Raw genomic sequence first — 12,419 nt, forward strand, 5'->3', positions numbered from 1 at the left:
TAGAAGCATTAGCAGACTTAGGTGCTAGTATAAATTTAATGCCGTTTTCACTATACACTAAACTAGACATTGGAGAATTGAAACCAACAAGAATAAGCATACAACTAGCCGATCGATCAATAAAATATCCTAGAGGGATAATGGAGAACATGCTAGTTAAAGTTGGTACTTTAGTATTTCCAGTAGATTTTGTTGTTCTGGACATGGAAGAAGATTCTCAAGTTCCTCTCATATTAGGAAGACCATTCTTAAACATGGCTAAAGCAATGATAGACGTGTTCGGTAAGAAATTGACCCTAAGTATAGAGGACGAGAGTGTTACCTTTTCAGTTGATAGAGCAATGCAACAACCGCAATCTGCAGATGATACATGTTATTATATTCAAACTATAGATTCACATGCAGAATTATTAGAAGAATTTCCAGAATTACAAGGAACATGAGAATGCTCTTTAGGAGAAGGTAATGAACCAATGGATGAAGCTGAAATGTTAGCTACACTAATAGCTAATGGATATGAACCAACAACAGAAGAAATTCTAATGCTAAAAGAAGAAGACAGATATCGATATAAATCATCAATAGAAGAACCTCCGAAATTAGAGTTAAAGCCACTTCCAAACCATTTGGAATACGCTTATTTACATGGTGAATCTGAATTACCTGTAATAATATCGTCTTCTCTTACTGAAAATGAGAAATCACAACTCATTTCTGTGTTGAAAGCTCATAAACCAGCCATTGCATGGAAGATTCATGATATTAAAGGAATAAGTCCTTCGTATTGCACACATAAAATCCTTATGGAAGAAGGTCATAAAACGTATGTGCAACGCCAATGAAGACTAAATCCTAATATGCAAGATGTAGTTAAGAAAGAAATTATTAAACTACTAGATGCAGGTCTAATTTATCCAATTTCAGATAGTCCATGGGTAAGCCCAGTTCAATGCGTGCCTAAGAAGGGTGGCATGACTGTCATTACAAATGAAAAAAATGAGCTTATTCCTACTAGGACTGTAATAGGATGGCATGTGTGTATTGATTATAGAAAATTAAATGACGCCACCAGAAAAGATCACTTTCCCTTACCTTTCATTGATCAAATGTTGGAAAGGCTAGCCGGAAATAGTTACTATTGTTTTCTAGATGGATTTTCCGGATATTTTCAAATTCCAATAGCACCCGAAGATCAAGAGAAAACCACATTCACGTGCCCTTATGGTACTTTTGCTTACAAACGCATGCCATTTGGACTTTGCAACGCCCCTGCAACCTTTCAAAGGTGCATGATGGCGATTTTTCACGACATGATAGAAGAATGCATGGAAGTTTTCATGGATGACTTTTCAGTCTTCGGTGATACATTTGAATCATGTCTAGTTAATCTAGAACGAATGCTTATTAGATGCGAACAATCAAATCTAGTACTTAATTGGGAGAAATGCCATTTTATGGTTAAAGAAGGCATCGTTCTTGGTCATAAAATTTCGAAGGAAGGAATTGAAGTGGATAGAGCTAAAGTAGATGTAATTGCTAAACATCCACATCCCACCAATGTTAGAGGAGTTAGGAGTTTTCTAGGGCATGCCGGTTTTTACCGACGTTTCATAAAAGATTTTTCTAAAATTGCCACTCCTATGAATAAACTCCTAGAAAAGGATGCTCCATTCATCTTTTCAGATGAATGTATCAAATCTTTTAATATTCTTAAAGAGAAACTCACTAATGCGCCGATCATGATAACACCAAATTGGAATCTACCATTTGAACTAATGTGCGATGCAAGTGATTTTGCAATGGGAGCCGTTTTAGGACAAAGGATTGAAAAACGATTTCAACCTATATATTATGCTAGTAAGACGTTACAAGGAGCACAAACAAATTACACAACTACTGAAAAAGAACTCCTTGCTATTGTCTTTGCTTTTGACAAATTTCATTCATATCTCGTTCTAGCAAAAACGGTGGTCTATACCGACCATTCTGCTCTTAGATACCTATTTTTGAAACCAGATGCCAAACCAAGATTAATCCGTTAGATCTTACTCTTACAAGAGTTCGATATTGAAATCCGAGTTAAAAGAGGAGCAGAAAATCTCGCCGCTGATCATCTTTCTCGTCTTGAAAATCCCGAATTAGAAGTTCTAAATGAATCGGCCATACAAGACAACTTTCCTGATGAATATCTATTGAAGATAGATTATAATGAAATTCCATGGTTTGCAGACTATGCAAACTATTTAGTATGTGGATTCCTTGAAAAAGGATTATCGTACCAAAAACGAAAGAAATTCTTCAGTGATATAAAACACTATTTCTGGGAAGATCCACATCTGTTTAAAAGTTGTCCCGATGGAATAATACGCCGATGTGTATTTGGAGATGATGCTAGTAAAAATTTAAACCATTGTCACACAGGACCAACAGGAGGGCATTATGGGCCTCAACTAACAGCAAGAAAAGTTTATGATGCTGGATTCTATTGGCCTACAATTTACAAAGACGCACACCTTTTTTGCAAATCCTGTGATGCTTGTCAAAGGGCCGGAAAAATAAGTCAACGTGATGAAATGCCACAAAATGTTATCCAAGTATGTGAAGTATTTGACATTTGGGGTATTGACTTTATGGGTCCATTTCCAAAATCTCATAATAATCTCTATATTCTCGTAGCCATTGATTATGTATCTAAATGGGCGGAAGCACAAGCTCTCCCAACTAACGATGCACGAGTTGTAGTCAACTTTTTAAAACGTCTTTTTGCAAGGTTTGGAACACCGAAATCTTTAATAAGTGATCGGGGTACTCATTTCTGTAATAATCAACTTGAGAAAGTTCTTAAAAGATATGGAGTAACTCATAAAATCTCCAACACATATCATCCACAAACAAGTGGAAAAGTTGAAAATACCAACCGAGCTTTAAAACGTATTCTAGAGAAAACCGTAGGATCAAATCCGAAGGAATGGTCCATTAAATTGGAGGATGCACTCTGGGCTTTTAGAACAGCCTGCAAAACTCTAATTGGAACCACACCTTTTAGACTTGTTTATGGAAAAGCATGTCATCTTCCAGTAGAAATTGAACACAAAACATTTTGGGCTTTGAAGACATGTAATCTTGATATACATGAAGCTGGACGTCTACGATTAAGTCAACTAAACGAATTAGAATAATTAAGACATGAAGCATACGAAAATTCGTTAATCTATAAAGAAAGAACGAAGAAATGGCATGATAAAAGAATCAGAAGTTTAAAAGAATTTAAAGAAGGAGACAGAGTTCTTCTTTTCAATTCACGATTCAAGCTATTTCCTGGAAAATTGAAATCAAGATGGTCTGGACCATTCATAGTCAAAAGAGTTTTCCCATACGGAACGATAGAATTAATAAATTCAAATGGGATTGAATTTAAAGTTAATGGTCACAGAGTTAAACACTACATAGATAGTCCAATGGAATTCGACAATGAAGTTAATCACAATTTCGATACCACAGCTAACTAAGTGTGGGGAGAATCAAGTCTTTAAAGGATAATATGTATTTCTGTTAGAGTTAGATTGTCTGTTTTCGTGTAGTTCTCAAAAATGGAATCCGAACGGTCTTTCCCTAGCAGACCCTAAAGAACTAGTCTTCTCCCCCCATTCTGAATTTTTATTTTTTTAGGTTTTTACGAAATGAAGACTGCCTGTGAACTAAACCATGGTCTAATGCTACACGCTTTGATCACTAAACGTAATAATGACACACTACCGAGTGAAATAGTATCAGTAATCAGAGAAAGATTGGACGGAGTAAGAAAAGAATCCAGATGCGAAGATAATAAGTTACAATTTGGTAAAGGAAAATCAAAATCCGCAGCGAAAAGAAGAGCACGACACCTAGAAAGATGTCACAAATGCGGAAAATGGTCACATGGAGGTAAATGTTCAAATAATCAAACCTATTCAAATACCGAATTTGTTACTTTATGCAGAGACGGACCGTTCATATGTTTAGAAGAAAAAACACTGAATGCTCGAGGTTACGCCTATGTAGCCATGGAAAACCAATTAAACCGACTATCTTATGAATGGGATAGATCATATAACTAAGAATACTATCTTACAGGTAAGTCTGTACAGTTTTTATTTTTATTTTTATTTTTAACCTTTTGATAATAAACGCTAATTTGTTCGCTACAAAGTATTAAATAAAATTAGGTTTGGCGACCGAAATTATTGATATCATTCAAAAATTTATTACATCACTGCGAAATTTAACGTTTATTCTTAAGGTATAAATATCTTTAATCAATCAACCCAAAATATTTCAAAAATTCGTCATGAGTTAAATTAGGTCATGGAACCGAAATTACTTTACCGAAAAGAGGGGCGTATATTTTTGATAATATTTGATTGATTAAAGTGGGATAAAAAGCCAAAAAGATTTTTAATTTTATTTTTACCATGTTTTTAAAATTAATATATAAATCTTAAATTAATATTGTAAACTTTGTAAAAACAATATATTTAAAATTGTAAATATTTGAAAAATATAATATAAGTTTGGTGTGATTTTATAATATGAATTTTTAAATTAAGTTTGTTGTGAATTTTTAATTTTTAAAATAAGAATTTTTAATTTTATGCATTTCAAATTTTAAGATTGGTGTGAATTTAAAAACAAAAATTTACTTTATCTCATTAAGTTAAAAATATGATTTTTAAAATTCGTCGTAAGTTGAAGACTAGGTCATTGAACCGAAATTGCTTTACCCGAGGGAGGGACGAGAACTTTTATTATCATTATTTTTAATCTTATTGAATTAAAGTATGCCAAAAACATTAAAAAAACCCTAAAAATCTTAGCTTTTAAAACAATCGCTACAATAAGACAAATTTTAAAATTTTGTCAAAGGACGGACTAGGACATCGATCCGAAACGACCTCGTCCTAAATAACAAGGGAAACAAAATTTTAAAATTAATTACTTAATTGTTTTAATTAGTATAAGATATATAAAAAAAAACTGAAAGTACTTTAGCCGGCACCCCATGCGATCGCATGGGGTTTGCACTTGGAACACATGCGATCGTATGGGGACCAAATGCAGGCCTGATACATACATCCTGTTCTGTTCTGCCTCACACCAACACACACACAAAACATACGAAAATACTCCCAAATCACCTCTAAAATTCGCCATTTTCACCGTAATTCGTCATTTTTTCTTGCTCTAATCATGCCTAGATTCTCATTCTTCAGCAAAATGGTAAAAATTACACCCCTAAACTCTATAAATTCCTAGTTTTTGTGATAATTACCAATTTTTTACCTAATGCAATTTTGTTAATTTCTAGTGTAATTAGTGTTAAATTGTTAGTATTATATGCATGTATAACCTAGATTAATGCTATTTAACATGATTTGAAGCCAAAAACTTCAAAATTTTTAGAAATCTAGGGATTGTGTTCTTGAGCAATTTGGGGTTTTTTGATATAAAAAGGTTATGGCTGATTTTTGTCATGAATTATTGCTAAATTGAGTAGTGTAACATGTTTAGATAGTTAAATGATCCAAACATTGATCCTAAACATGATTTTTGGAGATTAAAGTGGACTTTTTAGGTCCAAAATTCATGAACTTGATTAATTTGATATATTTGCCATTTAAGACTTGTTTAATTATTAGTAATGACTATTTTGACATGTTAGTTGAGTTAAATGCTTATGAATTTTGTATACATTTTCATATGTGCTTATTTGAAAAGTGTAGAATTGTGAAAAATTGTGAAAATGTGTATAAGTTTAATTTTGATTTAACATGTTATAGTGATTGTTTTAAGTTGTTATTTTGCTAACACTAATGCATATTTGGATGCACAAATTTTGTGTTTAATGTGTTTTGCAGAAAGCCGATACTGGAGGTTCAGGAGCATCATCATCTAGACGACCAGCACCAGCACCAGAACCAGAACCAGAAATGCAACACGAACAAGGACCACAACAACAGCCTGATCAGCACATTCCTTATTATGATCCGGTACAGTTTGTTGATGAATTCATAGTATTCCGAATGAGGTCGCCAGTAGAATTCCCAACGATTCCTGAGCACACTCTGCATCCTAATCTGAGATTTGATAGGAGATGGAGAGATTACGAGACATATCAAAGGAACAAATTCAAATTGGTAACAAAAAATGTAGAGGTGCCAAGGGTAATCGATTGGGCCCCTTTGGAAATGGTCCATCTAGCTGACCGTGTTAGACAGCTTTTAGTTCAAAGGTATGGCAGTTCTTCTTTTAGATATTGGGAACGTCTTTTCACCATTCGTAGACCTGTATATAAGGAATGGTGTGTTGAGTTGATAAGTACTGTATCACTTGATACAAATATAGTTAGAATAGATGATAGAAGATTTCTTAGGTTTATCCTTGGCGGTAGGATGTACAGAATGTCCATGCTGGATATGGCCAGGGCCTTACAGATATATACTCCTGGTGAGTTGCTATTACCCGATTGTACAAATTTGATTCATTATGGTGAAAGGGTAGATAGTAACTTTGACGCTGACGGCATTTGGAGGCGTATGTCACATTTTGATGTTTTTACACGAGCAGGAGGACACTCCTATACACATATTGACAGAGCCGAGCTTCGTATTATTCATAGATTTTTGGCTAACTCGATTACACAGAGAGGTCATAATAAAGAAAAAATTACCTTACATGATTTATTCTACCTAAAGTGTATTCGGGATCCTAGAAGCTTTGTCAATATCCCTTACTGTGTTGCTTTTTATTTATCTAAAATGGTAGAGGGAATGCAGGACGGGAGTATAATAGGAGGAGGTATTTTTGTTACTCTCATTGGAGAGTATTTAGGTATTGATAGGAACCAAGGGGGTCCATTATAGCTTTGTAGAGAACAGGTTGAGCCCTTAGGATTGAAAGTTTATGTGGGTGCTAAGGTATTGAAAAGTAGACGTAACCAGGCAGTACCCTATGAGGGATCTCATTCTCAGGTAGAGAGAGGCTCAGATGAGGAAATGGAGGAGGCAGAAGACATTAGGGATGTCTTTCGAGATGCTATTCTTGACGTCCACGTTCGTATAGATGAGGAAGCAATGACGAACGCGGCCAGACATAGTATGTATGAGCAGTGGAACTCCGAGCGAGTATACGAGGATTATAGGCGACGCCAACACGATAGCTGGTTAGTTCATCAGCACCAAATCATGAGCCAGCTATCATATCAGGTACCAAATAACTATGTACCTACTCGACCTGCTCATTTTCCGCCACATAGCCCCGATATCCGACCACCCTTTAACCGGTATGACTATAACCAAGCCTATCAAAACACCTATAACCAACAATGGAATCCACCTGACGAGATGAACTAGAACCCATATCCAGACTGATTTAGTTCCATTTGGTTATTTATATGATTTTTATGTTTTTATCTTTTTACTTATTCATGTTTAAACTTATGTTATTGAATATACTTATGTAATCTTTATCATTTTTATTATTATTGCGTACTAATATTTCACATTTAGGATTTAAAAGTGGGATATTAAGTCCCATTTCAAATTTCCATGCATGTTTATATTTGTATGTATGTATATTGTAAATTGTACAAAACAGGGTAAAACAGCGCATTTTCAAAGACTGGCATTAAGTTCAGCAAAAGCTACTAATTTTGACGACAAGATGACAAATAAATGTGATGTAACAACAGACGAAATGAACAAATGATATGCACCATTTATCATTCAGCAACCAAACGCCAATATGTTTGGAAACTTTGGTAAAATTTAATCATTTCTACGCTAATCACCCTCAATAATTTAAATTGTTACTGATTTCTTGCATACGAGGGCATTGCAAGATCTTAAGTGTGGGAAGGGGTTAAATTCTTTCGGATTTTAAAATTTTTATCTTAAACACTTGGTTACCATTAAAAATACTAGTAACGTAGTAGTTGTATTAGAATCTAGTGCTCTCTGATGATAAAGAACAGCCCTAGTCTTATATACTGACTACCTAATTCTAGTAAAATTTTTCAAAAATTTTCAATTAAATGAACTCAAAATCATGTTTTTACATATTTATGAACGATAAAACTAGGTGTTAACACCGAAATTATTGTTACCTCAGAAAGGACATAAATTGAGAAACAAACCAAAATGTTAAAATTCATTTAAAATGGAATAGAGGACAATAAAAAGGAAAATAAAAGCCAAGTGTGGGAAAAATTACCAAGTTATCTTAAACATATGTCACATATTTCTGTAACAAATAACTGAAAATACTTTTGCTTTGGACTAAACTAAACTATTTTACCCGATGAAAGAAAAGAAGAGATGGATCTACACGATGAATCAATTCCATCATTAAAAGGAAGTAAAGTCTTCCGAAAAAGAAACGCGCTTCTTGATTTAGGTCAGGAAGTTGTCGTCCAGACCAGCTGTAGGTTGACAAAAAATCTAGAAAAGTCATCACTAAAATCAGCAGGAAATCCACGGACTTCAGCATAAAACAGGGTCGCCAAGTGGTCAGATTTATCCTAACCATGAGAAGGATTTATCTCGTAAAATGGGGGGGCACCGTGCAAATTAGCTGGATAAGACTAATGAATCAGATCCCCAGAATGGATAATCTCCTTAAAGATTAAAATTCAGCTTTTAAGCCTGATATTACTCAATTCTAGAGATTGACCTTAAAGATTGAGAATTCAAACTCATGGAATTCAATGATATCTAAACTCGAGCTTGAACGAGAAAATATTTTGATCAAATTATAAACCGATTTGTTTTCTGAAAACCCATTTTCAATGCGTTCATTACCATTGAACGTAAAATCCTAGGAATTCACCTAGAATTCATTAGGTCATCTGAACCAAATCGGGTGTCAACCATAAGAACGGTGGTTGCATAGCATGGTTAAAGACAGGACCTTGTGCCAGACCGACAAATTATAAGGGTGAGCTTTACTATTGCTCCTACAAAGAATAGTAATTGCGTCCGACACGTTATAGACCATAATTAAAAGCATGTCAGGGGACATTGCCTTAACAGTTGCTTGTTCAACGCTTTCCTTTATAACCGGACGGTAGTTTACCGAAAGGTAATATACGGAGCAAGTATACTGGATGTGTTGCTTTCCTAATACAAATTTAGCAAGTGGGTGACACAAAACCACAAGTTTTGAGCTAAAATTTTCAAATCTGAAACCCACCAAGCCCACAAAAATATTTTGCAAACACCGGTGAAGGGTTATTCCGGAAAACTTATCTAGGGTAAAAACTAGATTTAATTTTCAAAAGATCAAATGTTTTCATAAAGATCCAATTTCCTTAATGGATCTAAATTTTATAGTCATGTGGGACTGTAAACCACATCGTTACTACCATTGTTTATACCGCCGTAAAGAAATCATTGATGTACAAAGGGTGAAGAATAAAGAAGTGATTCTTGTATTTCAAGACTATATTGCTTGAGGACAAGCAACGCTCAAGTGTGGGAATATTTGATAATGCTAAAAACGAACATATATTTCATAGCATTATTCCTCAAGAAAGACAAGCTTTTAGTTGCAACTGTTCTATTTACAAGTGATATTCGTTTAAATAATAAAAGGTGAAGACAAAAGATAGATTCGACGAATTGAAGACGCAAATGACCAAAAAGCTCAAAAGTACAAAATACAATCAATGAGGTTCCAATTATTGATAAGAAACGTCTCAAAATTACAAGATTACAAGATTCAAAACGCAAAGTACAAGATATTAAATTGTACGCAAGGACGTTCGAAAATCTGGAATCGGGACCAGAGTCAACTCTCAACGCTCGATGCAACGGACTAAAAATTACAAGTTAACTATGCACATAAATAAAATATAATATTTAAATAATTCTTATAATTATTTATATATTATATTATTATTTATAAACTTCGGCAAGAAAGAAAACAAAGATATGTGACTTCTCCCAGCTGGCCATGCGATCGCATGGCCTGGAGGCACAAAAGCCATGTGATCGCATGGCTCTGAAATCCAGCCCAGGTCCTATAAATTCAACGCATTTTGGCCAAAATAAACACATCCTTTTTCTCTTCATCATCCCTAAAGTATATATATATATATATATATATATATATATATATATATATATATATATATATATATATATATATATTAATTTTAATTTTAATTTTAATTTCTAATAATAAGGGTATGTTAGCGAATGTTGTAAGGGTGTAAGTCGAAATTCTGTCCGGGTAACGCTACGCTATTTTTAATCATTGTAAATTATGTTCAACCTTTTTAATTTAATGTCTCGTAGCTAAGTTATTATTATGCTTATTTAATCCGAAGTTTTCATGATGTTGGGCTAAAAATATTAAAATTGGGTAATTGGGCTTTGTACCATAATTGGGGTTTGGACAAAAGAACGACACTTGTGGAAATTAGACTATGGGCTATTAATGGGCTTTATATTTTTTAACTAAATGATAGTTTGTTAATTTTAATATAAAGATTTACAATTGGGCGTCCCTATAAATAACCATATACACTCAATCGGACACGATGGGCGGGATATTTATATGTACGAATAATCGTTCATTTAACCGGACACGGGAATGGATTAATAGCCATTAGAATTATTAAAACAGGGTTAAAATTATGTACAAGGACACTTGGCATAATTGATAACAAAGTATTAAAACCTTGGGTTACACTCAGTCGACATCCTGCTGTAATTATTACACAAAGTATTAAAATCTTGTTACAGTTTAAGTCCCCAATTAGTTGGAATATTTAAACTTCGGGTATAAGGATAATTTGACGAGGACACTCGCACTTTATATTTATGACTGATGGACTGTTATGGACAAAACCAGACGGACATATTAAATAATTCAGGACAAAGGACAATTAACCCATGGGCATAAAACTAAAATCAACACGTCAAACATCATGATTACGGAAGTTTAAATAAGCATAATTCTTTTATTTCATATTTAATTTCCTTTATTTGATATTTAATTGCACTTCTAATTATCGCATTTTTATTTATTGTTATTGTATTTAATTGCATTTTTAATTATCGTACTTTTTAATTATCGCAAGTTTATTTTATCGCATTTTTATAATTCATAATTTCATTATCGTTATTTACTTTACGCTTTAAATTAAGTCTTTTATTTAATATTTTACATTTGGTTTTAACTGCGACTAAAGTTTTAAAATCGACAAACCGGTCATTAAACGGTAAAAACCCCCCTTTATAATAATAATATTACCTATATATATATATATATTTGTATTTTTATAAAAGTAAACTAATATAGCGTTAAGCTTTGTTTAAAGATTTTCCCTGTGGAACGAACCGGACTTACTAAAAACTACACTACTGTACGATTAGGTACACTGCCTATAAGTGTTGTAGCAAGGTTTAAGTATATCCATTCAATAAATAAATAAATATCTTGTGTAAAATTGTATCGTATTTAATAGTATTTCCTTGTAAAATATAAAGCTATTTTATATACACCTCGCATAACATCAGAGTTCAAAATTGGGCATAAAACACAATTTTTCTCAAAAGTCAAAAATTTGACTTTGAGTGAGAATTTGAATTTTAACTGATAAAGAGTACCTTTTATACGAAATTAATGATGGAAACGTGTTTAGGAGGCACGAGAGAGTCGGATTTGAGCTTTGAATCATCAAAAATGGTCAAGATTTGAGGTTGGAGTGATGGTGGCGGTGTCGTCGGTTGTGGTTCATAGAGGGAGAAGAAGAAGAGCAAAAAAGAAAAGAAAATGGGAGGAGAAAAGGAAAGGAGGAGAAGAAAAGTTGGGCCCGTGCAGCTCACGGGCTTATTTTCCCGTTCCGACTCTCTAATTTTTAGCCTTTTTTAAAATTTTAAAATTTTAACTAGGTTAGTAAATAAAATTTTACTTCGGATTTTAATCCGGTTATTTTATTAAATAAACTAAAAGTTAAAAGAAAAAGACAAATGGACGGAGTAAAATTAAAATATTTATTTTATTAAAAAAACAAATTACACAGGTTCCACAACCAACTTCCAGAAATGAAGTGAGAAGAAAGACAAGTTTAAAACTTCTTTGACCATCCAGAGTAAATCAGCGGAGTGTAATGAAAATATTCCAAAATCACTTAACTTCTTGCGCTCACGCTTTTGTAAATCTCCGATATCGTCCATAAGTTTAACCAAAGCCCTTCTAACTTTTTAATGTTCAAAATTTCATCCCTTGGTCAAGTATCTCGATAATTGAGTTCAAAAAGAAGTTTTAACACTGTGTCTTGAAATAAAAGATCTTCCTCGCAGTCAGGATCACCGATAGTAATTTTAAAATTTGTAGATATTTCCCAAATGATCTTTCTTTACGGGGTTGTAAATAGA

The sequence above is a fragment of the Rutidosis leptorrhynchoides genome, chromosome 7 (assembly GCF_046630445.1).
Source record: "Rutidosis leptorrhynchoides isolate AG116_Rl617_1_P2 chromosome 7, CSIRO_AGI_Rlap_v1, whole genome shotgun sequence".
NCBI lineage: Eukaryota > Viridiplantae > Streptophyta > Magnoliopsida > Asterales > Asteraceae > Rutidosis > Rutidosis leptorrhynchoides.